The sequence below is a fragment of the Nilaparvata lugens genome, chromosome 8 (genome assembly GCF_014356525.2).
Source record: "Nilaparvata lugens isolate BPH chromosome 8, ASM1435652v1, whole genome shotgun sequence".
NCBI classification, from domain to species: domain Eukaryota; kingdom Metazoa; phylum Arthropoda; class Insecta; order Hemiptera; family Delphacidae; genus Nilaparvata; species Nilaparvata lugens.
In genome coordinates, this window is record NC_052511.1 from 14,229,389 (window position 1) to 14,253,500 (window position 24,112).

Sequence of the window (24,112 nt, forward strand, 5' to 3'; positions counted from 1 at the left end):
CATAGAGGGAGAAGACGGTGAGGATCCTCTCTTTGATAAAGAGTGGGCGACAGTGGGCTAATCTACCAGCCCCACATATAATCCTCAGGGCCCTCTTCTGGAGACGAAGGACTCGGGCGACATCTGTGGCTCCACCCCAGAGGGGGAGGCCATATAAAATCACGCTCTGAAAAAAGCCAAAATAGCACATTTTAAGATGATGAGGTGGCACACTGTGTTTGAGACCCCTCAGCAGGAAAACCACTCTGCTCAACCTGGCGCAAACTGTCTCAATGTGCTCGCCCCATGAGAGCTTCCTGTCAAGGGTAAACCCTAACAGTTTGACAGGCGCAAAATTGTATTCATTCCCATTTCTGAGACTGAACACAATAGACTGAGTTTTGTCTTCATTGAGGAGGAAGCGATTGGCAGAGAACCAGTCCGATGCAAATGCTCCAGTCTCCACCATAGCTGCCCTCAGTCCTCCCATCTCACGACCAGCATTGAAGAAGGTGGTGTCGTCCGCATAACAGACAACACACCTGCCATCCACCTGAGTTATATCGTTAACTGAAATAAGAAACAACAGAGGCCCCAGGACAGAGCCCTGAGGCACTCCACAATCAACACAATCCCTGATCTCAGAGAGAACTCCATTAGCCAGCACCGCCTGTCTGCGACCCCCCAGGTAGGCCTGAATCAGTTTGAGAGGAAACGGTCCCACACCATAATGCCTAAGCTTGTCCACGAGAATAGCATGATCCATTGTATCAAAGGCCTTGCTGAGATCACACAAGGTGAGCCCAGCAAGTCCACGTGCCTCAAAGCAATCAAATATCTTGGAAAGCAGGAAATCTACTGCATCAGTGGTGGATCTATTTTTCCTGAAACCAAACTGGGTGGTCGCAAACAGGCCGCACTGGTCACAATAAGCAAGGAGTTGCTCAGCAATAAGAATTTCAAAAATCTTCGATATAATAGGCAGGATGGAGATAGGCCTATAGTTAAAATCTTCTCATGTCAACAGTTTTGGCAGTTCTATGATATGCCAGAGTGATCTGGGATGGATTTTGAGCAGCTGAGCTCGTAGAGGATGAATTTATCCACAATTTGGAATCAATCGTGAGTCTCTATGATGTATCAGACTCGTTTTAGAAACTCTTGATCATTTGTAAGATCACGAGAAATATGTAAAAACTGAAATCGCCATTTTCAAAATCTTCTGTAACTTTCGAATTGTATTAGAAAGTATTATTTATTGGAGTGGGTGAAGGGGGACAATTTTCACATCCTCACTTGACTTTGAAATTTTATCAAAAGTATTTCACAAGACATGCAGATTTGAATATAGAAATTGGCCATTTTTTGTGTATTGGAATATGGGCTTAAGTTCACTCAACAATAAGAATAAATATTTCATTTTTGGACCGAATTTGACTTATGATGCATTATTTTGGACCGCCTTGACAAGCCGAGAAGAATGAAGTGTAGTACGATGAAATCTGAGCATTGTGTCAAAAGTTATGAGTGTTTGAAATTTTGATCCTTGAGGTGTCCTTAAGCGCGCCTCTCCACTAGGAAATACTGGAATGAAGTGCATCTAGCAGGTGATTCTCATAGAACATGATCTCATGAACTTATGTCATTGTGCAAAATATCAATGTGAGGACAATGTATTTCGTGATGATGGTTAAAGCTAAAAAGTAGGTGTTTTTCACAATGCAAGGAGCATTCCCAGTCAGCACACAGACGTATATAATACGTCAAATTTATGTATTAGCCAATGTCAATGAAAGTAAATAATACGTATAACATTGATATTGAATACGTCCCATTTACGTATAAATGTCCCGACTTTTCATGTATTTCTTGTTACGTATATATAGGTATTTCTTGATACGTATACTATACGTATTTCTTGATCCGTATACTATACGTATTTCTTGATACGTATACTATAAATATTTCTTGATACATACATATACTATACGTATTTCTTGATACGTATAGTATACATATTTTCCAATATATATATTTGATGTATTGACCTACCGTACACATCTATTTTATGTATTGAATAATATGTCAAATATACATATTGTCCAATACATAAATTGATGTATGAATAATATTTCTATTTTATGTATTGAAAACTAACTCTAATTTATGTATTGATTTATACATGAATAAGTCACACTATTTCATCTATTATATGTATTTCATACAAATATCTCATTTAAATGAGGTACCTCATTTATACATGTTGCCTAATACATCTAATTTATGTATTGACAAACACATCTATTCCATGGATAGAAATACAAATTTCAGTATATTTTTTTTGAATTATTTAAAATAATAATAAAATAATTAAAAAAAAGGGTACTGAGATTTGTATTTCTATTTATATTACAAGTAGCCCTATACAGAAAAGACATAATTGTATTTCATGTATTGAGTGATACATTTATTGTGTGATTATTTACATACACAGTTTTGTATCATCAATAACATTTTTCATTCAATTCCATTTCATAGAATAACCTTGAACCAGTAGTTGATAAGATCAAGTGTTAGACTCCCCATTAGATACATAGGTTTCATTAGATAGATTAGAGTTCCACATATTATCTCTATATTAATATATAATGAAAGGGAGTGGAGTGAACACTAGAAAAATGTAGTCTATAATTAGCTGTTATTGGTTCAAGGTTGTTTTAATGAATGAATTGCATGATAAATTTGATTGTGGACACACAACTATTATGAGCAGGCATTTCCAGTGAAATTTGAGAAAATATGGTAATAAGGCGAGCAAAAAAAAAAAACAGTAGAATACAGCTTGAATACATATTTATTTAAATAATAAATTCAGTGAAACGTATTATTTTTTGTAGATTTTTTTAGATTATAAATTCTGGTTCCAGACTGTCGGAACCACTCCTTCACCCGTATTTCAAACAGCTTGCTGGTAAAGTCTGTATGCGACGCAGCAACAACTTCTGAAACAGAATTTTACAATGTGTTACTACTATACACAGCTTTCATTGAATCGCGCACATTCATTTTAACATGTATGAAAATGGAGAGGTTTTTATAATATTGTTGTGTGGCTACCGCAAAATATCAGTAATTAATTTATTTATTCATTTATTGGATAGAGTAAACAATACAGAGTCGGAAAAGAAAAACAGGCTATTGCCCAAAACTTCTTCAATTTCCTAATTTCAAATAATTATTATGTAGGTTATGTCCATTTCAATTATTTATACACTAAGGGCTGGTTTCCAAGCTCGGAATTTAGCTAAGTTCTAGACTTTAAACAGCTGGAGTCAGAAAATTAGCTTTGCAAAACTGGGCGTAGTCGCAGTTTTTATTTTCTCATTTCTATAATTGGAAACGTTTTTTCAGACGAAATGAAACATTTCTAAATAATTAAAAATAGCTGAAACTTTACACTATTTTCTCTTTATTTTGGGTTCAATTTTCTAGTTTGTTGAAATTTAATTCAATAATGTGACTTTGATAATGACTACGACTACGGCCCGTTTTGGAAAGTCAATTTTCTTACTCCAGCTGTTTAGAGTCTAGAACTTAGCCTAATCCCGAGCTCGGAAACCAGCCCTTAATCATCAATCTGAATATACAATTCAGAATAAAACAAACAATTTTAAATTTTAATAGTTTAATAATAAAACTTCAGTAAAAACATAAAACAAACTTCAAATTTACAAAATAATTGTATAAAAACACATAAATTTTGAGCTCAAAAATATCACGTTCACCAAGACAACAGCTGACTTATATCATGTAAAATAATTTATGGTGTACAGGCTACCACAGGTCTGCATTTTGGTTTCGAATATGTTAATGTGAACATGTTTGTTTTGGCAAATCAAAATATTTATATTCATGAACTCAAAATTACTAGTAGTTCTGTGAACAGTAGACCTCACGCACAATTACCTGATTGAAACTATGGACCTTATGGAAATTCAGCAATAGACTGGTTCTCCACACATCTGTGTAATCACTTGTCAGCTGATTTATGATGAATAATTCTATAGTCTGATTTTTACTCTAATATTGGCGTATGAAGGAGGCTCCTTTTTCCTTTTTATACTGTTAACAGTAGACCTTGCGCTCAGTAATTTACATTGACCTGTTGTTATGTTTTCTTCAAAAATTAATAAATAATCTATCAATTTAAAATGTCTAGAAAAAATCCTAAATAAACGAAGAGCTTTTTGTTCTATCGTACCGTGACGTGTCGTCCCAGAATGTGTGAGTGTGAGCGCTGTTATTAGGTCTGGCTGCACATAAATGTTCATCATGTGTATGATAAGTTATGTTCAATCTAACAAAATCTATAAGGATTAAGTTATTAACATTTTGTAAATAACTTTGGTGTAAACGCAGCTTTAGAGTTGGCAAGAGTATGGTGGATTCGACTGACCTAACCTAACAAAAATTCAACATTCAATGGCCACATAGGTAAGGCTTCTGATTTTCATCAAGCAAACTTCACTGCTATATTTCTCCGCATTTTCAACATTTCAAGCAATAAAATATAAGAGGTGAGATTTTAATGTGGCTATCAATCAATTCAATTTTTTTTTAACTTGCATATATTCTATTCTAGCACATTTCTATTGAAAGGTTCAATATAACATTACTTTTGAGGTGAGAGAAACAAAAATAACTTTACAGAGATTTTACTTATTTACTTAAAGGCTATTAGGTACACTATTATTATTGTTCACATAACATAATATAAGATTGGGATTCAAAATCTGAAAACACACTAGCCTATTTCTTGGATGGAGAGCCTAATCCCAATCTCATGTTACGCCAACTATAAACAATAAGCACACTTACTCTCCAGGGTTTTAATAATCAGAAGGCTGTTTAAGGCCCTCTCCCCTTTCCTGCCTTCCCAGCTGAAGTTTGTGGCCAATTCATTAGTAACCAGTCGGACTAGTGCTCTCCGAACCGCGTCCTCCACATTCCCTCCCCTATCCTTTGTAAGAAATCCACCTACAAGAGAAAATAGTAATGGATAAGGATTTTAGATTCCTTTACAGAAATTACTATTCAGAAGGTTCAAAAGACTTACTTCACCCTTCATTCATTTATTTATTACTTTCCTTGCCCTATTACCGTAAGTGAGGAAAGTATATTGCTTTCCGAAAAATTAAGGTACCCCAATTTCTATACGTTTCAAGGTCCCCTGAGTCCAAAAAAGTGGTGTTTGGATATTGGTCTGTGTGTGTGTGTGGTGTGTGTGTGTGTGTGTGTGGTTGTGTGTGTGTGTGTGTGTGTGTTGTGTGTGTGTGTGTGTGTGTGTGTGTGTGTGTGTTGTGTGTGTGTGTGTGGTGTGTGTGTGTGTGTGTATGAGTGTATGTGTGTCTGTGTATACGATATCTCATCTCCCAAATACCGGAATGACTTGAAATTGAGAGCTTAAGGTCCTTACAGTATAAAGGATCTGACACGAACAATTTCCATCAAATGCAATTCAAGATGGCGGCTAAATTGGCGAAAATGTTGTAATATTACATTTTTTTCTCACATTGGAATCGAATCTTCAATTCGAGATCTATGGAACTTTATAGTAAATATCAGAGTCATCGATAGATGTACAAATTTTTGACTGAGAATTTTTTATCGTAAATGATTGTTGCATTGTTCCATGGTGTCACCGAGGCTTGGTTAGCAGAATTAATAGATAAATAGTTTATTTAAATAGAGAATATATATATAAAAAATTAAAATAACAGTTTCAAAATAAAGTTTTATTGAGAACAGATATAAAATGTGAATTCTAAACTTGTAATTTATAATTTTTTTGGTGACGTGTCTGTAAAATCGACACCGAACCAGGCTTTGTTCTGACTTGTAGTTTTTTCCGGTGGCTTCTTTCTTCTCTGAAACGAATGGCTGGCTATGTGTTGTTGTAAAATTTTGCTCTGAATCATTTTCGTTTATTAATGTTTTAAATTGAGTTTTAAACAATTTATAGTGTTCTATTTTGTCCATAAAGTTTGTTTGTGTGTATACAAGCCAATAGCCACTGTTTTTCAACTATAAACTAGATAAGTACTTTAGATTGTAGTACCTAATTTTAGATGCTTAGACTTGTAAGTTATTGTTCTTTGTATTTGTATAATTTTATCCATGAAGATTATAAGTTCATTTGCTCTGAAAACTGGATTTCTCATTCATAGGCGATAGATCCATTCATAATTTATCAAGAATCTATTACATTGGAGCCGACCACTATCCTTAGGTTAATAGGTGTTAAATGCTATTCCAACCGATTAAGGAGAAATTGGTAGCACGGCAAATGGTACGCCCTGGTGTGGGACTCAAACTACAAAATATATCCCTGGTTATAAAAAATTATTGGTAGGATAGATATCTTGATGAATAAATTATGAATGGGAGATGCTGCTGAGTGGGAAATCGGTTCAAGAAAGTTCAGGTTCTAATGAGTAAATATTTTTTACGCAGTAGCAAGATGGAGAGCAATAAAAATAATGAAGTTTTATCCAGTGAAAACATTCAAAACTTAGATGAAGAATCACAAGACTTAGACCTAACCTTAAACAATGACTCAAACGATAGTGTAGTTGTAAGTGAAAACATTTCAAATGTAACAAGTCATGAGAAAGTAGTAGAAATATCAAATGAAACAAGTATGGTAGGAGCTAAAAATGATATAAATCTTATAGAGTTCCTAACACAAAGATTTGATAATTTGAAACATGAGCAAAATGATAAGATTGATGAGCAAAATGCTAAGTTTAATGCTAGGTTTGATGATATGAAGCAAGAATTTGCTAGCATAAGACTAGATCAGGTTAGTACAAAGCGGGAAATGAAAGAGATAAATGATACATATTAAGTAAAAATCACAAAGAAATAGGTCATCTACAGCAGAAAACTAATGATCTTGAAACATCAATGTTAGATGTAGAAACATCAATGCAAAACAAAATCATTCAAGTTTCTGATAGGGTCAGTGAGGTTAATGAAAGAGTAAATAAAAATAAGATCATAGTTGAGCAACAAAATATGACACAAAATGCTATCAATGCAGAAAACAATGAAAGTATTAAGCATGTTGAAAAAGAGGTTGTAGAATTAAACGAAAAAGTAGACAAGGAAATCAAGGTATTATCCTCTTTGAAAATAGATTGTCAAGAAAATACAGCTGCTATAACTGAGGTTAGAAAAAACATAAATAAAATTAACATGTCAACAAAACCGATGTGTAATCATACTGGTAACAATAGTAATTTCGATAGGTTTGAATTCCAAATGCAAATTGACAAAAAGAATCCAATGCATTTCTTAATAAACTTGAGCGAGTATCTTGAGAGAAATGAAATCACAAACTGGATCAAAATTAAGGGTATTTTGGAAAACAATTTTAATTCAAATTTTGCTCATCGTGATTGGTGGATTTTCATCCGTTTTGATATAAATAACTTTGAAGAATTTAAAGAGAAATTCATTGCTAGAATGTGGTCAGACAACATTCAGTCATCTGCTAGAGATGATTTGAGATTTGGAAAATATAAGCATAGCCACCTCTAATACAAGGCCCCGGCCTACGATATTGCAACGTCGCAGTGTAGTCCTAGAATCTAATACATGATTGGTGGAAAATATTTTAAAAAATACCAGCTGATCTTTTTCACCAATCATGTATCAGATTCTAGGCCTACACTGCGATGTTGCAATATCGTAGGCCGGGGCCTTGTATTAGAGGTGGCTATGATATAAGCCAAACTTATCTAAGAATCTTACTGAGTATTATATTTCTCGTTTCAACATTGCTAAGAATCTAATTCCAGCCTTGAATAAAGATACTATTTTCAAGTTTTTGAAAGGTCATTTTGATGAAACCATATCTACAGCTGCTATTATTCGTAACATTAAGACTAGTGATGAGTTTATTTGTTTGTTGAATGAGTTTGACAATACTGACACTTACAAAGTAAACAGACAAATGCCCCATGATCATAACAATGCTCAAGCTGGAGGTCAAAATAAAACAATAAGTTTTCATCAGAGTGAACATAGGGATGATAGAAATAGGTCTCAGAATTCAAATGGTGTGATGTTTCATGATAATAATAAGCAGTATCAAGGAGGTAGGAATTATTTCCAAAATCGACGGTACCAAAATGGACCAAACAATAATGGTCATAGAGATCAAAATTTTCAGCATAATTTCAGAGATAATAGAAATCATCAACTTGTGAATTCAAATCAATCAAATCCAAATCGACCAGCTAACAACTACCAGTTAGATTTCAGCTTCCCACCGCCAGGTTATATGCCTGCTCAAACTTCAAATCAGACAAACGCAAATCGTCCAAGACATAATGCTCCTTTAAACTAATAATGGGACGACGAAACGACAGCCCTGCTCTCCCAGTTAAGGAAAGGTCAAATTTTGATATAACTGTAGACATGAATAAAATAAATTTTGATTCTGAAACTTCAAACAGGTTTGAAGTAAGAAAGCCAGTATTAATCAGTCAAATTCATGTGCAAGAAAATAGTTGTGAGAATTTAAGTAATGAAGTAATGCCTAGTTATCAAGAAAGTCATATTAAAGCATCAAGTGTTAATATGGTACATACTCCAGAAATTCAGGTAGATGAAGCTATGAGTAAATCTGAAACTGTTTGTCAAGAAGAACCATACATGATAGGTTGTATTTTTAATGAACTATTGGAGGAACAAGAGAATACTCCACCTACTGGATATGATTTAGCAGAAATAGAAGTACAAATTTTCAATAAGAAATATCAAATGATTATTGACACTGGCTCTGAGGTAAATGTAATTAATGAGAAACTTGTTGATGAAATGAAGAAAAACAATCTCAAGTTGAACTTAGTACCAGCTCCTAATGTAAGTATAGTTGTAGCTACTGGTATGAGACATAAGAAGGTAAATAAACAGATTATGTTAGAGGTATTTTTTGGTAAGTTAGAATTGCCAATAGTTTTTCTTATAGTTCAAGATTTAAATGTAGATATTTTGGTGGGTTGTGATTTCTTAAAAGATGCTGGAGCAATTATTGATTTTAATCAAAATATGATATCATTGAAAGATTGTTGTTTTCCATTTATAAAAAAGGATACCTTGAAGTACAATAGACTTTTTCATGTTAACATAGTAAGAGACCAAGAAACGTTTGATACTTTATGGAATCAGCAGATTGATAATTTAAGATTACAGCGTGTTAAGTGATGAATCTCCTGAATTGGTAAACAAATTAATTGACGTATTTGAAAATAACAAAGATATTTTCTCTGATAGTCCTGGATCTGCAAAAGACTATTTATGTCAACTTAAAATGAAAGATGATGTGAAATTAGATAAGAAGAGTTATCCGATTCCATATCAGTATAGAGATCAAGTCAAGAAAGAATTGAAGAAAATGTTAGATCAGAAAATCATTGAACCAGGTAGCTCTGAATATAGAAGCCCTATGGTAGTAGTGAAAAAGCCAAATAATGAAATTCGATTATGTTTAGATGGAAGAGAAATAAATAAGTACATAATAAGGGATTTTACAGAAACTGAACCAATAGATAACTTGATCATTCGTTTCAATAAGTGCAACTACATTAGCAGTTTTGATCTCACTCAAGGTTTCAATCAGGTAAAATTAACTGAAGATGGTAAAAAGTATGTAGCTTTCAATGTTTTTGGACAGACTTATCAATATACACATCTACCATTTGGATTGAATATTAGTGGTTCTGAATTTATCAAGTGCTTGTACAAAATGCTAGGTGAAGAGGTTTGTGAGTTTACTATTGCTTATATTGATGATCTTGCCATTTCTAGTATATCTCTTGAACAACATATCAGTCGAATTGAATTATTATTCAATAAGTTGAGGGAAAGTAATTTGAAGTTGAAACTGAATAAATCGAAATTTATTGCAGATAAGATAAAGTATTTGGGTTATATTATAAGTAAAAATGGTATTGAAGCAGATGACTCTAAGCTAAATGCTATTCAGAAATTTCCCATTCCTCAAAATTTGAAACAATTGCAGTCATTCATAGGTCTCTGTAATTTTTACAGAAAGTTTCAGAAAAATTATTCATACTTGACAAATCGTTTTAAGCATCTTCTATGCAAGAAAAATAAATTCATTTGGACTGAAAAAGATAATGATACCTTTCAAGAAATTAAAGAAAGGTTCATCGACTGTGTGATCTTGAAACATCCTGATTATAACAAAAATTTCATTTTGGCCACTGATGCCAGTGATGTAGGAATTGCAGCTGAGTTATTTCAGGAAGGTGAAGATAAGGAACACTGTGTCATTGCATATGCTAGCAGAAGCTTAACGAAATCTGAATTAAATTACACAATATGTGAGAAAGAATGTTTAGCTGTATTATTTGGCTTGATGAAACTTCAAAATTATTTTGGTAATCAAAAAATAGTTGTCCGTACAGATCATAAAGCCTTGACCTTTTTAAAAAAATGTAAGATAGGACATGGTCGTTTGGGAAGATGGATTCTTGCATTACAGAATTTTAATATTGAGTGGGAATTTGTAGCAGGAAAGGATAACATTGTGCCAGATATCATTTCTAGAACTGATTATGAAGGTAATTTAGAAAATCGAAATTCAAATGAATTCAAGGTATTGAATATCATTAAGAGTGATAACAAGTTAATCGAGATAGTAAAGAAGATCAAAGAAATTCAAAAAGATGATGTTTGGTTAAAAAATGTAAGAGAAAAGTTGGAGACAGGTAATTTGAATATCAACAATTTTTTAAAGTAAATGATGATCTTTTGTTCACTAGAAAATCTGGAAAGAATAGTTTTTGGAAAGTTTGTGTGCCTTCAGCACTGTATGAAGAATTGATAGTTGAATTTCATGAAAGATTAGGTCATGTAGGTATATCAAAAACATGCAAATTTATTGAAGAAACTTTTTACATAAAAGATTGTTACAGACTTGTTACCAAAACTATAAGATACTGTAAGTATTGTCAACTTGTAAAGACATCAAATGAAAAGAAATTATTAGAAATGCATACCATAATTTCTGAGAAAAAACATCACAAAGTGTTCATTGATGTTTATGGAGAATTACCAGGTGGCAAGTACAAATGGATGTGCATTATTCATGATGGCTTTACTAAGTTTACAAAGTTGTATCCTATAGTTAAGGCTAACGCTCATAATTTAGTAAAAGTTGTTGAGAAATATGTAAATGAATTTGGTAAATTTGAATATATAATCAGTTAAAATAGTAGCTTATTTTCCTAATCTTTAAATTGTTGATAAAACTTAACTTTTCCAAAATCTATCCATTGTAGTGTAAATAATTGTTTGCTTGTGGCATATTTTTTCATCATGTATCACTTATTTTAAAATGTGTGTTATTTTAGGAAATTTATTTACCCAGTTTTCTTTTTCTCTTTTTTGTATTTTTTAGGGAACTTATTTACTCATTATTCATCTTGATCATCTTTGTATTATAATCTTGAAATGTTTGTACTTATTATACAGTCTTTAAATTATAAATTATTTTGTTATAATAAATAAACTTCAAAATTGAAAGTATTAATGAATTCTGTAGCCATATATATGTGATGTATTAATGAAAGTTAGCTTGAATAATAATGTTTTCATTGAATAAAAACGTTGTGTTATATTATCAATTGAAATGAGTTAAAGGTTAAAATTTTTCTAAAGTTTTTTGTGATTGATATCTTTTTCAAAATTTTTAAAATTGTTTGTTCTATAAATTTTGATATGATTGATTATCGTTTGAAATGGATGCTGGAGTGTATGTAGAATTTTTAGTGGGGTTTGTTGATTAGAATTTTGCTGGTATGTGATTGTTTTTTGAGATGGAAACCCATTATTGCCTAAAGAAGGAATAACAGAGGTTATGACTTAGAGAGGCAGTAATGAGATAATATTTTTTGTGTTGATTACTTATGTTGATTGCCATAGATGCAAAAATAATGATTACTTATGTTGATTGCCATAGATGCAGATGATTACTTATGAATATTGTTTGCCTTTGAAGCAAAATATTATTGATGTTTTGAATGGTTTCTTGTTTAATGTTTGATAGTAAAGTTTTGTCATGAAATGTAGTTTGTGTTTAGAACATTGAAAAGTCGAAATAAACTATAGTATCCAACAAACGATGATTAATAATATTAAATAATTTGCTTTTTATACAATTTTTGAACACAAAGTTAAAACTAAATAATTTTGAAACCCTGAATGATAAATCATAAATGTGAAATAAACTTGCTATAAATGATATAAATGAAATGTTATATTAAATGATAATGAAATGCAGATATATTATGAAATGATTGTGAATAGAAGATCAATTGTCTGAAATTATTGAAATATATATTGAAATTAATTTTTGTTGTGATGATCTGATGTTTTTTACAATTTTGATAATGATACAGGGTGTTATGAAATTCTATTTCTATTTTGAAGAATGGATTAAATTTTGATATTTGAACAGTGAATAGATGGAAATGAATTTTTTTTTAGTGAAAATTTGTAATTGATATCTCCATATTTCACAATTTATGTATTGCTGACTGTATAATAGGATGTTAACAAATTTCAATTTTATATATACTTAAAAATAATTTTCATGTGTATTAGATTGTATTGATAGCCTAATCAAGATTTTCTTCTTAGTTTATAAGCATTTTAAGATAACAGGTACAGCACAGACATTAACATTGAAATAGTTATCATGTGAATCTCGAAATCAGCAACAAGTGAACGCCATGAAGAGTGTTAAGAACATTTGGGTGATTTTCGAACTAGTGTGACATAACTACACCAATATCTATGCCAATAACTACGCCAAAATCTACGCTGCGGCCTACACTAATAACTACGCCAATATCTACGCCAATAACTACGCCAAAATCTACGCTGCGGCCTACACTAATAACTACGCCAATATCAACACCAATAACTACGCCTAAATCTACGCTGATGCCTACACCAATATCTACACTAATATCTACGCCAATAACTATGCCGATGCCTGTGCTGATGCCAACGCCAAAATCTATGCTGATGCCTGCGCCAACGCCGATGCCTACGCCAATGCCAATGCCTGCGCCAATGCCAAAATCTGCGCCAATGCTGATGCCAAAGCCAATAACTATGCCAATGTCAACACCAATAACTACACTAATAACTACACCAATAACTAAGCCAATATCTACACCAATAGCTACGCCAAAGTCTGCGCCAATGCTGATGCCAATGCCAAAATCAACGCCAATGCCTGCGCCAATGCTGATGCCACCGCCAATATCTACGCCGATGCCTGCGCCAATGCCAATGCCTGCGCCAATGCCAATGCCAATATCAACGCCGATGCCAATGCCGACACCAAAGCATACGCCAATAGCAATGCCAATGCTTATTGCTGACTTTGTATCTCAAACTTCAACACTACTACATTACCTGGAGGTAATTGCCATCCATGTTCACATTCGCAACTTTGAATTCAGAATAACAGTCACAGTATCATGAAAGAATTGATTCAAAAAATCCTCTCCTAAATTATTCCTGTATGCAGAACTCTAAACCTTGAAAGCTGAAAATATCAAAAAACCAAACCTTACCTAAATTAATCCTCACCTAAATTAATCCTGTATGCAGCGTCTATCTCTTTTCCAAAAAACGAATTACATTGTCATTTCAAGCCTGAAATGTACATTGTATAATTACAAATATGATACAAAATTTACGTGACTCTGTATTGAATTTGGAATGCAGCCGTCTACTACAAGCATGAAGCAATGCTAACTGAGATGTCACCTGTATCGAGTTTGGTATGCAGCCGTCTACTACAAGCATGAGGCAATGCTAACTGAGATGTCACCTGTATCGAGTTTGATATGCATCAGTCGACTACAAGTATCAGCCCAACACTACGTGCATCCAGATCAGCCCAACACTAACGTCATCACATTGGAGTCACACTTAACTGAAAATCATACTGAGTGCCTTAACGGACTGTTTTCCAAAATGTGCATCAATAAAATCAACCGCGTCAATAGTGAAAGAAATGAACATTTTTTGATTTATTGAAATTTTATGTGAAAATTAAATGTAACAATTCATCAATTCATTTAAAAAAAATATATATATAATAATAATAATAAATTTTTTTCATTCAACATACTAATTTTTTTTTGCAATAAAAAAAAAATTGAATTTTTCTATCTATTAAATTTATGTGCAATTTCAAAAAACTATTCTTTACATATTAAACTTTCTGTTGAGATATTTTCCTTTAAATTATAAAGCTAAATCAAAAGTAATATTGATATTCTATATTTTGAAATATTGTTTGGAAACATATAACAAATGCTATTGATGAATTTTTATAATAATTTTCAATTATAGTTGACATGTAATGTTTTTATTAAAAAAAAAAAAATTGTTACTGTTCTCAAAATTACAATTCAAAATTTTCATTAGGGTCAATCTAATTTTTTTTCTTTAAATTTTCAAACAGTAAAATTTTTTATGTCAAGAGGGGGGTATTTGTAATATTACATTTTTTTCTCACATTGGAATCGAATCTTCAATTCGAGATCTATGGAACTTTATAGTAAATATCACAGTCATCGATAGACGTACAAATTTTTGACTGAGAATTTTTTATCATAAATGATTGTTCCATGGTGTCACCGAGGCTTGGTTAGCAGAATTAATAGATAAATAGTTTATTTAAATAGAGAATATATATAAAAAATTAAAATAACAGTTTCAAAATAAAGTTTTATTGAGAACAGATATAAAATGTGAATTCTAAACTTGTAATTTATAATTTTTTTGGTGACGTGTCTGTAAAATCGACACCGAACCAGGCTTTGTTCTGACTTGTAGTTTTTTCCGGTGGCTTCTTTCTTCTCTGAAACGAATGGCTGGCTATGTGTTGTTGTAAAATTTTGCTCTGAATCATTTTCGTTTATTATGTTTTAAATTGAGTTTTAAACAATTTATAGTGTTCTATTTTGTCCATAAAGTTTGTTTGTGTGTATACAAGCCAATAGCCACTGTTTTTCAACTATAAACTAGATAAGTACTTTAGATTGTAGTACCTAATTTTAGATGCTTAGACTTGTAAGTTATTGTTCTTTGTATTTGTATAATTTTATCCATGAAGATTATAAGTTCATTTGCTCTGAAAACTGGATTTCTCATTCATAGGCGATAGATCCATTCATAATTTATCAAGAATCTATTACATTGGAGCCGACCACTATCCTTAGGTTAATAGGTGTTAAATGCTATTCCAACCGATTAAGGAGAAATTGGTAGCACGGCAATGTTGTCAAAAAAAGGGTTTTCCGCGATTTTATCAAAAACGGCTCCAACGATTTTGATCAAATTTATACTTAAAATAGTCATTGATAAGCTCTATCAACTGCCACAAGTCTCATATCTGTAAAAATTTCAGGAGCTCCGCCCCACCTAAGCAAAGTTGGATTTTAGATTCCCAATTATCAGGCTTCAGATAAAATTAAAACACAAAAATTTAAGTGGAAAAGATTGAGCATGGGGATCTCTACAATAAATGTTCAGTAACATTTTCACCTAAAATTGAAAATAAGCTCGAAATTCGAGAAAATTTGTTTTTCAATTGCAAACTGTTAGCAACTGTTGATTCTATTAAATCATTCACTATGAAGAGATAGCAGACCTCGTGTGTCTCCAGCGTTATTTTCCTGTCACCAGCTGGCTCAAATCTTTTGAAAAGTGGACTTGAGATGCGCGTGAACACTAGCATCAGGTGATCAATTTTCATAAAGGCAAGGAAAGTTGTGTGAGTGCGCCACACCAGATTTTTGAACAATGACATGAAAATTTAGTTTAATATAACAAGAACTCCTCAATAACGACATTAATATTGTGAACCTAAATCCTATTATATTAGGCGAGAAATTTCTGTATATATTTATATATTTGGTTATTTATTTGTATGGTTATTTATGTCAAAAGGATCTCGAAATCTGCTCTAACGATTTTCACGAAATTTGGAACAGAGTAGGTTTATGATATAAAAATTCGATTGCACTAGGTCTTGGACTAGGACTAGCTCCTGGGAAAACTCGCTGAAGGACAGTAAAAGGATAATTCATCTTTAGAAAAACAGCTGAGACTCTCGTCGTCTTTGGATAATAAGTGAGTGAGCGAGTGCGTCTGTGGAAAATCAAAATATCTCACCCCCAAAATGCATAAACTGACGTATGGCCAGCTGTAAAATATAAACACGACCTAAAAGATAAAGAAACCTTGAGGGTTTGAAAGGTAAAATTATTCATAATTGATCAAAAATGATAATAATGAAAATAAAAACATATTTAAAAATTTAATTTTTCTTCTAATCCTTCAACCTTAAAACGTTTTTCAGCAGATGCACTCAGCTGCTGGGTGACTCTTAGGCCTGCCGCAAAGTACACCCACGCTAATCCACGAAAAGCAACCACGCCGTGGGATGTTTTGTAAACCACTGCTAGGCTTCTCCAGACATCTCATAATACATGCAATGAATTATCCACTTGTCAGCTGATTGATTATGAATAATCCTATAACAATGGTTTACAAAACATCCCACGGCGTGGGTTGCTTTTCGTGAATTAGCATGGGTCTACTTTGCGGCGGGCCTTAATCAATTAGGAATTTCAATCAACTTTATCAAAATATCTGATCTGTTGACATGACATGGTATATCATTCAAAATTGAAGTATATCAGAGTTTTCAAAGTTGATCATTATTTTACAGTTTTTGGTGATTAGTGTATGACGTTATTTTGTTATTCAATTTGGTTTGTAAACAATCTAAATTAGAACTTTTCTATTATCAAATGTTTTGACTGAAAATTTGACCTGAATTCAAGTGCATGGAATATAACCTACTTTTTGAACTATTTAGTGTATAAATCAAAATTCGGGGGGAAACAGTTTTGGGCTGTGCCTGTTACTGTAGTCCTTCCCCAATTATTTTAAAGAATTGTGTTCTGCTTATCAATAAATAAATAACGAGTGAAGCTCGGTGCCCCGATATTGTAACATTTAATCCTTGCTCACCTTTCTAAAAATATAATTCTGTGTGTTGTGAGGGGGAGGATTTCTAACTCAATAGTCAGTAATCTATTTTGCAAATTACAGGTCCTTGTAAAACAAGAGAAATAATATATTCATCAGAGAAATGTATATGAATATTTTGTATATTCTACTGTCATTCTTCATTATTCGAACCTCAAATTTGTGTAAAATTATTGATGAAGCTCAAAATAATATACATTGAAATGAAGTGATTTTCAAAGATAGCCTCGTTTTTGGACGTGAAGTTTTTTGTTATCTTTATATATTTTACTAGAATGAACAGAACTTGCCAAGAACATGATGTGTCTCGCGCACATCATAATGTTTTCCAAGCTTCATTCAATCTATTAAGATTTATAAAGAAAACAGAAAACCGGACGTCCAAAAACTGTAATGTGTGAAACGGGGTTGACTCACCAACAAATTCCTTTGGCTCTCCTCTTTCAGTTTCTCCTCCAGACCAAGGAACTCATCCAGGTTGTGAATATAGGCAACATTTTTTCGAATTCTTCCCTCTCTTCTTTTTCGATTGAGGGATTTGAGAAGCCTATTTTATTAGAGTTCAATTTCAAAATAGCCTCTGTTGCTTCCCTCATCTCCCTCGTTTCCAGGCGGATGATCTCCCATTTCCGGTCCACACTGGCCAACATGGAGTTCAATGATTTTTGCATATTCTCCAATTTATCTGAAAATGAAAGTTGAGAAATTACTTATTTTATAATTGATGAACAAAATTAAACAAAATGAACGGATTATAGCAGGTGCATATGGAAACTAAATACCCACTTTGTAGTATACATACACACTTGGGTGAATTCAAGATGGATAAAAATGCATAATTAAAGTGCAATAATTAATATTTAATAGTCTCTCATGGAGTTTTGTCTCCACATATATTCAGGTTCGCTGCCATTAAAAATTTTAAATGAGAGATTTAAAACTAATATTGACTGAATGGTAGCTCCCCTCAAAAATCTGATAGTTTGGGTTGATTTTCAAACTTCTCAGAATTACTAGTATTTCATAAATCAAATTTCAACAAACTTCATAATTTCTGTGTCTCCAACTGCGCTTAAGGATACCGCACATGGAAAATCAAAGAATTGATGTGTTTCTCAGCTGACAAATGAACCAATAAGGACTAGATTTTCTGTAATTGAGTCAAGTTCAAGGGTTGCATTACCGTTCATCATAGTGCAGTTACGGCACCCTCCATCGCTACTGCTTGGCATGGATGACTCCATGCCCTCCATGTCCTTCTCCACCTCCAAGGAACGTGCAACTGGAGATCCTGTAACATATTCATAACAGATTAATGATCATATAAATTTAAACTAGGTATTTATTTTTCAATCAATTGCTCGAATATGAAAAATTTGTCAAATTGTTTTACTATTTTACCCACCCAATGAAAATAGCATATGCTAAACATAAATTTCGTGAAAGAGATCAATGTCTTATTATTGACCATTTAGAAACCAGCTTCATTTTTATCGAACTTCATTATTCAAATGGGAACGTGGTCATGTGATGATTTCGATAAAGAATTAATTTCACAATAAGATTACAAAATAAAAATTAAATGGCAAAACCCGCACATCGATATCTCAAACCGTTTCAAAGATCTCAATATTTTAAGATACTAATAAATTATACAAAAATAATAAATGAGTCCCTACATTGAATAATCAATAACTTAATGCTATAGTTAACACTTAAGCTAATGGTAGCTTCTACTCACGAATTTCACACTTTGAAAAAAAATTGTCATAGCAAATTAGTCAACGTCATAGCAACTGCTGAAACAAGCAGTATTATTAATTACGCGTATGTTACAGACAGACAATAGACAGGCAGGCAGACGTTAACGGGAGTGAGTTAACATTACTTCATTCATGTACAAATTTGCTAAGTATCCTGAAAGTGGTGATCCCATTGCCAAACCTTCTTGTTGTTTAAAAATATTTTTGTTATGATGATAATAAATAGTTTGGCAATGGGATTACCAATTTCAGGATACTTAGCAAATTTGTACATGAATGTAGCTCTATTTATGTTAACTCGCTGCCGTTAACGTCTGCCTGCCTGTCTATTGTCTGCCTGTAACATACGCGTAATTAATGAATATATTTCACATACGCGAGAAAGGATGAAGGAGTGAGTCAATTTTGTTTTTCAACTAACTTGACCTGTAAAAAGGTTCGATGAATACAGGTTCAACATTTGAAGCTGATTGATTATTTCTCTCTAAAGTTATTGTAGAACATACAACAGACGGACTATATTTTCTTGGGGTACGGAGCAATGTTCGAGCATCTTTGGGTAATGACTTGTGGCATGGATGTTCTCTCGGAATTGTCAAAAGCTTATTAATCTCTGAATGACTTATATTGCCATTTACAGCCCATGCAGATAGTTTTTGTGAAAAGTCTACATCACTCTCCTTATCTTTTTGTACACTAGTCACTTCATCAATTTGTAAATTAGAATTATCGTCATCATCATCATCATCTAGGCCTACATCAACATCGTTTTTATGATTATCTACAAGGAACACAACAGCATTAGTATCTGATGTATCGTATTGATGAACTGAAATGTTTCCTGACACTGATACCTCTGTGCATCCAGTTTCACTATTTGAAAATGACCCAGCAGTTACAACACTTCCTTCTCGTGAGAGTCTACCAGCAATACGTCTATTTTTTGTCGTTGACCTACAAAACGTAATGGTTTCTGTTTTCGTTTCGGCATTTTTCAAACGAACATGTATGGTACGGTATTGATAGCACCTGGAACAAATTGAATATTATCCCAAATACTATAGCGAATAATGTTCAGGAAGGACGCGCTGGGAAAGTAATATCTGCATTGGGAGTATATGCTGTGTTTCAAAATGAATAGAGGGGTTTTGATGCTTCATATTATTCATTGAGTTTAATAATATTGAATACCTAGTTATTAATAGTCAAGTTGAGTTGAACTTGAAATCAAAATCATGAAGGCCTAGCCTATCACATATCATCTCAAGATCAGAAAAATATTATAGCCCAAGTCCGCTAGCCTAATTTGGATATCCAAACACTTGCTATCAATTTTCAAATAGTATAAGTTGGTGATGCGATAACATTACATTGAGTTCATAATACGAAATTGCAAGGGAAAGTTAATTATACCAGTCACTACATACCGTACATGGTCCTTGCAATTCATATTTTAGTTCTCATTGTTTAATATAGCCCATTATATGGATACGTGAGAGAAATCCAGAACCTATTTCTTTATGCAAAATTTCCTAGTGCTAAATAGAGTGGCCTCGAAACCTCGTATTTTCTGTTCATTTTCCAGTTTTGATCCTTGAGGTGTCCTTATGTGCGTCTCTCCACTAGGAAATACTAAAATGAAGTGGGTGATTCTCATAGAACATAATCTCATGAACTTATGTTATTGTGTGAAATATCAATTTGTGGACAATGTAGTTTCTGATGATGGTTGAAGTGAAGCTATAAAAGTATTAGGTAAAAATAGTAAAATGAGGCTTTATGAAACTCTAATCAGACCTATTGTATGCTATGGTTCTGAGTCATGGGCAATGACTAAGAAAGACGAAAAGGCATTGAGGTGGAGCAGGCACTGCAGGGTGAGAGGCTTCCAAGAGGGACACTGAATGGAAAAATAGATGGACCTAGAAGGAGAGGTCGTCCAAGAAAGAGATAGATGGATAGATGGTGTGGAGGAGGACCTTAGAGTGATGGGAGTGAGAAACTGGAGAGAGTTGTATCGGGATCGACCGGGATGGAGGAGAGTCGTGGCGGAGGCCAAGGCCCACAGAGGGCTGTAGTGCCATAGGGTATGGTATGTACTGAAAATTGATTGTAAAGGTAGTTAAAGAAGGTTGCTTTTATTTAATTCATGAATTAAATTCCGACAATCAAACGGTTGTCTGTAACTCTATAATTTTGATACATTATGCTACGCACATTAATTATTGCTTAGAAAAATAATTTTACCAACCCTTTCAGAAGGTTACTAAATGAAAAATATAAAATATCTGGCACTTTAGATGAATCTATGTGAATCTCACCAAAGTGAGCTTTTTACCATAAAGGACGGCAGAATAGATTTGGACATATATAGATATGGGCGTAGCAAACTTTGCAAGCTATAAGCACAATTTGTGTGGGACTCGACTGCTCTATTTCTGAGCTGAAAGTCTAGCCATTTTGGGGATTTCCGAACTTGTCGGTCCCTTGTTTGTCCCCGGCATAGCCACGCACTCTCAACTCAAGTGAGCTGGACATGTTTATGGAGATCAACATCTGCATATGGTTATACCCTGCAATGAAGTAGCCTTATTCTTTATCAACAAAATGCTCCTTATGCTCTTATCATTGTAATTCCACAAGCCATGACTTTATATAGAAACATTATATTGAAAAACTAGCAGGTAACCCGTGCTTTGCACTGGGGAAAATTGGTGTTGTAAAATAATGCAATCTCCTTATGTTCAGAAAACAAAAAATGAATAATTATTTATTATTTTGTTCAAAATTACTTGGATAATCTTCATAAAAGTTAAAGATTCAAATAAAATAAAGCTCGAACCCGCAACTTTCAATTCATGAACCGCGGGCGCTACCAACTGAGCTGAGGAGTCACTTGGAGTGTGCCATGTTTGGTTGGGCTTTTCAGTAGCGTAAACTTTGAATCACAAATTTAATAAATTTGTTTTAATTATCAAATTAGATTGATTGATTAACAATGAAAATAGGCCTATGACCATCCTTGGTTAATTCAGAATATTTTTCATGCAAAATTGCAAGCTAATCAGTTCAGTAGTTCAGACGTGATTCGTGAATTTCATATCCCATAGAAGTTGGCTTATTTATCCTTGAACAAGACCTTTCATTTCTAATTATCATGAATCAATTTATTCAACTTTGAATATTTTTTTTTCGTGAGTTTTCCATGTTTTTTTATTGGAAAATGAATTATATTTGAACTATTGAACTTTGCGATAATTGTTTGAACTTCTTTGTTCACAGTTTGCACTATCTACTTCATCATCGTTGTCAAAATTTATTATAACAATCTGAAATCAGAATCAACGTCTACTGCAAATACTATTCAAATTATTGAAATCAAAATTGAGGAAGTTCCATCTTTAGTTAAAAATTTGTTTTATTATATTTATCATCCAATTCAAAATAGAAAATTGATTGGTAGGTACCGGTAATGATTTTTCATATATACTCAGTAATGGACGAATTTCAGTGATAGGCCTATTACATTTTCCCCATTGCATATTATAATAGCATAAACATTTTTCCCATTGCATAGGCTATAATAGCATAGACATTTTTCCCATTACATACAAGCCTAATTCATAATTTATTTTTCTCACCATTCATTCAAAAAAATAGTCTATCAAAAATCAAATTTTCAGTGCAGTAGACCTACTACCTAATAATTATGACTATTTTGTGAATGGTTCAGTCAATGAATAATTTATAAATGAAATTTCGCTAAAGAGAAAATCTTGATAAATTTTAATACTGTACCGTGTCTTACTGAAATGCAATATTTTCACCTGAATTCTCAAGAAAGTTGTAGCTAGTCATAGTACTACGATCCAGAGTTTTTTAACTTCACTTTAACTAGCAGAGATTTCGCTGGTACATTAATTTTATTGAGTCACTGCCGCCAGCTAGAACGACCACTTATAATTATTTCTTGAAATTCAACTTTCATTTCTCAATTTTTTCCCCATTGTATGTTTATTATAATTTTTTTTTTCATAAATAGTGAATACTCATTTTTCATGATTTATGATTTGATTTGATTGATATTTTTCTTTTACTCGAGTAGTTTATCTAAATTATTTTCTTAAATTTTATTATTCTAGTTCCTAGATAACTTTACTTTACTTTCCTTTACATCCTCTTCTTACTTCCCAACTTCCCTTCGCATGGAAAAAAAATTTTTCTCTTCCTCTAATCAATTTTTTTACTTTTGTTTCTTTGTAATGTACGATTCTATAATTTACTATGTATACGTATACAGGCACCTACTGAAAAACCTTCGGGTTTAGTGGAACCTCTAATGTAAATATTTTGTTCAATAAAACTTGATTGATTGATTGATTGCCACCCATCTCTATCTGTGTTTATTTAAATCAAGTTTGACCTAATGACGCAATCTATCCAGCAAGTGCTGGTAATGGATGGAGAAAACTGAATTACTGAATTATCTAGCAAAGTATTTGTCCAGTAACTGTCTGCAAAGAGGCGAAACACTGAATTCTACACTAGGGTATGTAACTTAGTATCCAGTAGGCCGCCTACGTATAGAACTTACTTTACTTTATATCCGGCTCCACAGTCCTGGGTGGACTTTGGTCTCCTCAACATAGCGCCTCCATTTGTCTCTATCCTGTGCACTGCGTCGCCAGTTTGCCACGCCCAGCACACGGAGGTCTCCAATCGCATTCCAAGCATTCTTTCTTCCAGGAGTTTTGATGGTAGCCTCTCTTTACTCATTCTGGCTAAGTCTCCAAGCCTTGTATAGTATCAAAGCGAATTTAAGTTAATATTCTTTGCAGCTTTTATTTTACTATGGTAGTAGGGTAGGCCTATAGTGTTCAGCGGTTCATTGGGGAGAAGTAACAGACGTGACGACGTTCTGATGCTTCCATTTTCATTTAGCGTTAAAAATGTCATAATATAGATTATAGAATAAAAATTACACTTTTCAAAAGTGTCTATGATATAGATTATAGAATAAAAATTACACTTTTCACTTCGTGACTTCAAAATAAAGTTCCACGGTATTTATTTTTATATCAACAAGACATCAAGAACGTAGTTAACTTAATTGTTAATTGAATCGTCCAATGTGTTAATATGAGTTCTAAATATTTTGCTTGCTCTATATATGTCACAGTCAATTGATACAG

The 24,112-nt window shown here is 32.9% G+C and overlaps 1 long non-coding RNA gene across 1 annotated transcript; it reads right to left on the bottom strand.

Annotated features, from left to right (window-relative positions):
• Positions 1–2,826: 2,826 nt before the first annotated feature.
• LOC120352636 lies at positions 2,827–17,643 on the bottom strand. Its single transcript, XR_005571987.1, has 3 exons — positions 17,575–17,643; positions 4,858–5,016; positions 2,827–2,981 (listed from the first exon to the last, which is right to left on the bottom strand). It is a non-coding gene; the product is annotated as an uncharacterized LOC120352636 (long non-coding RNA).
• Positions 17,644–24,112: the final 6,469 nt, after the last annotated feature.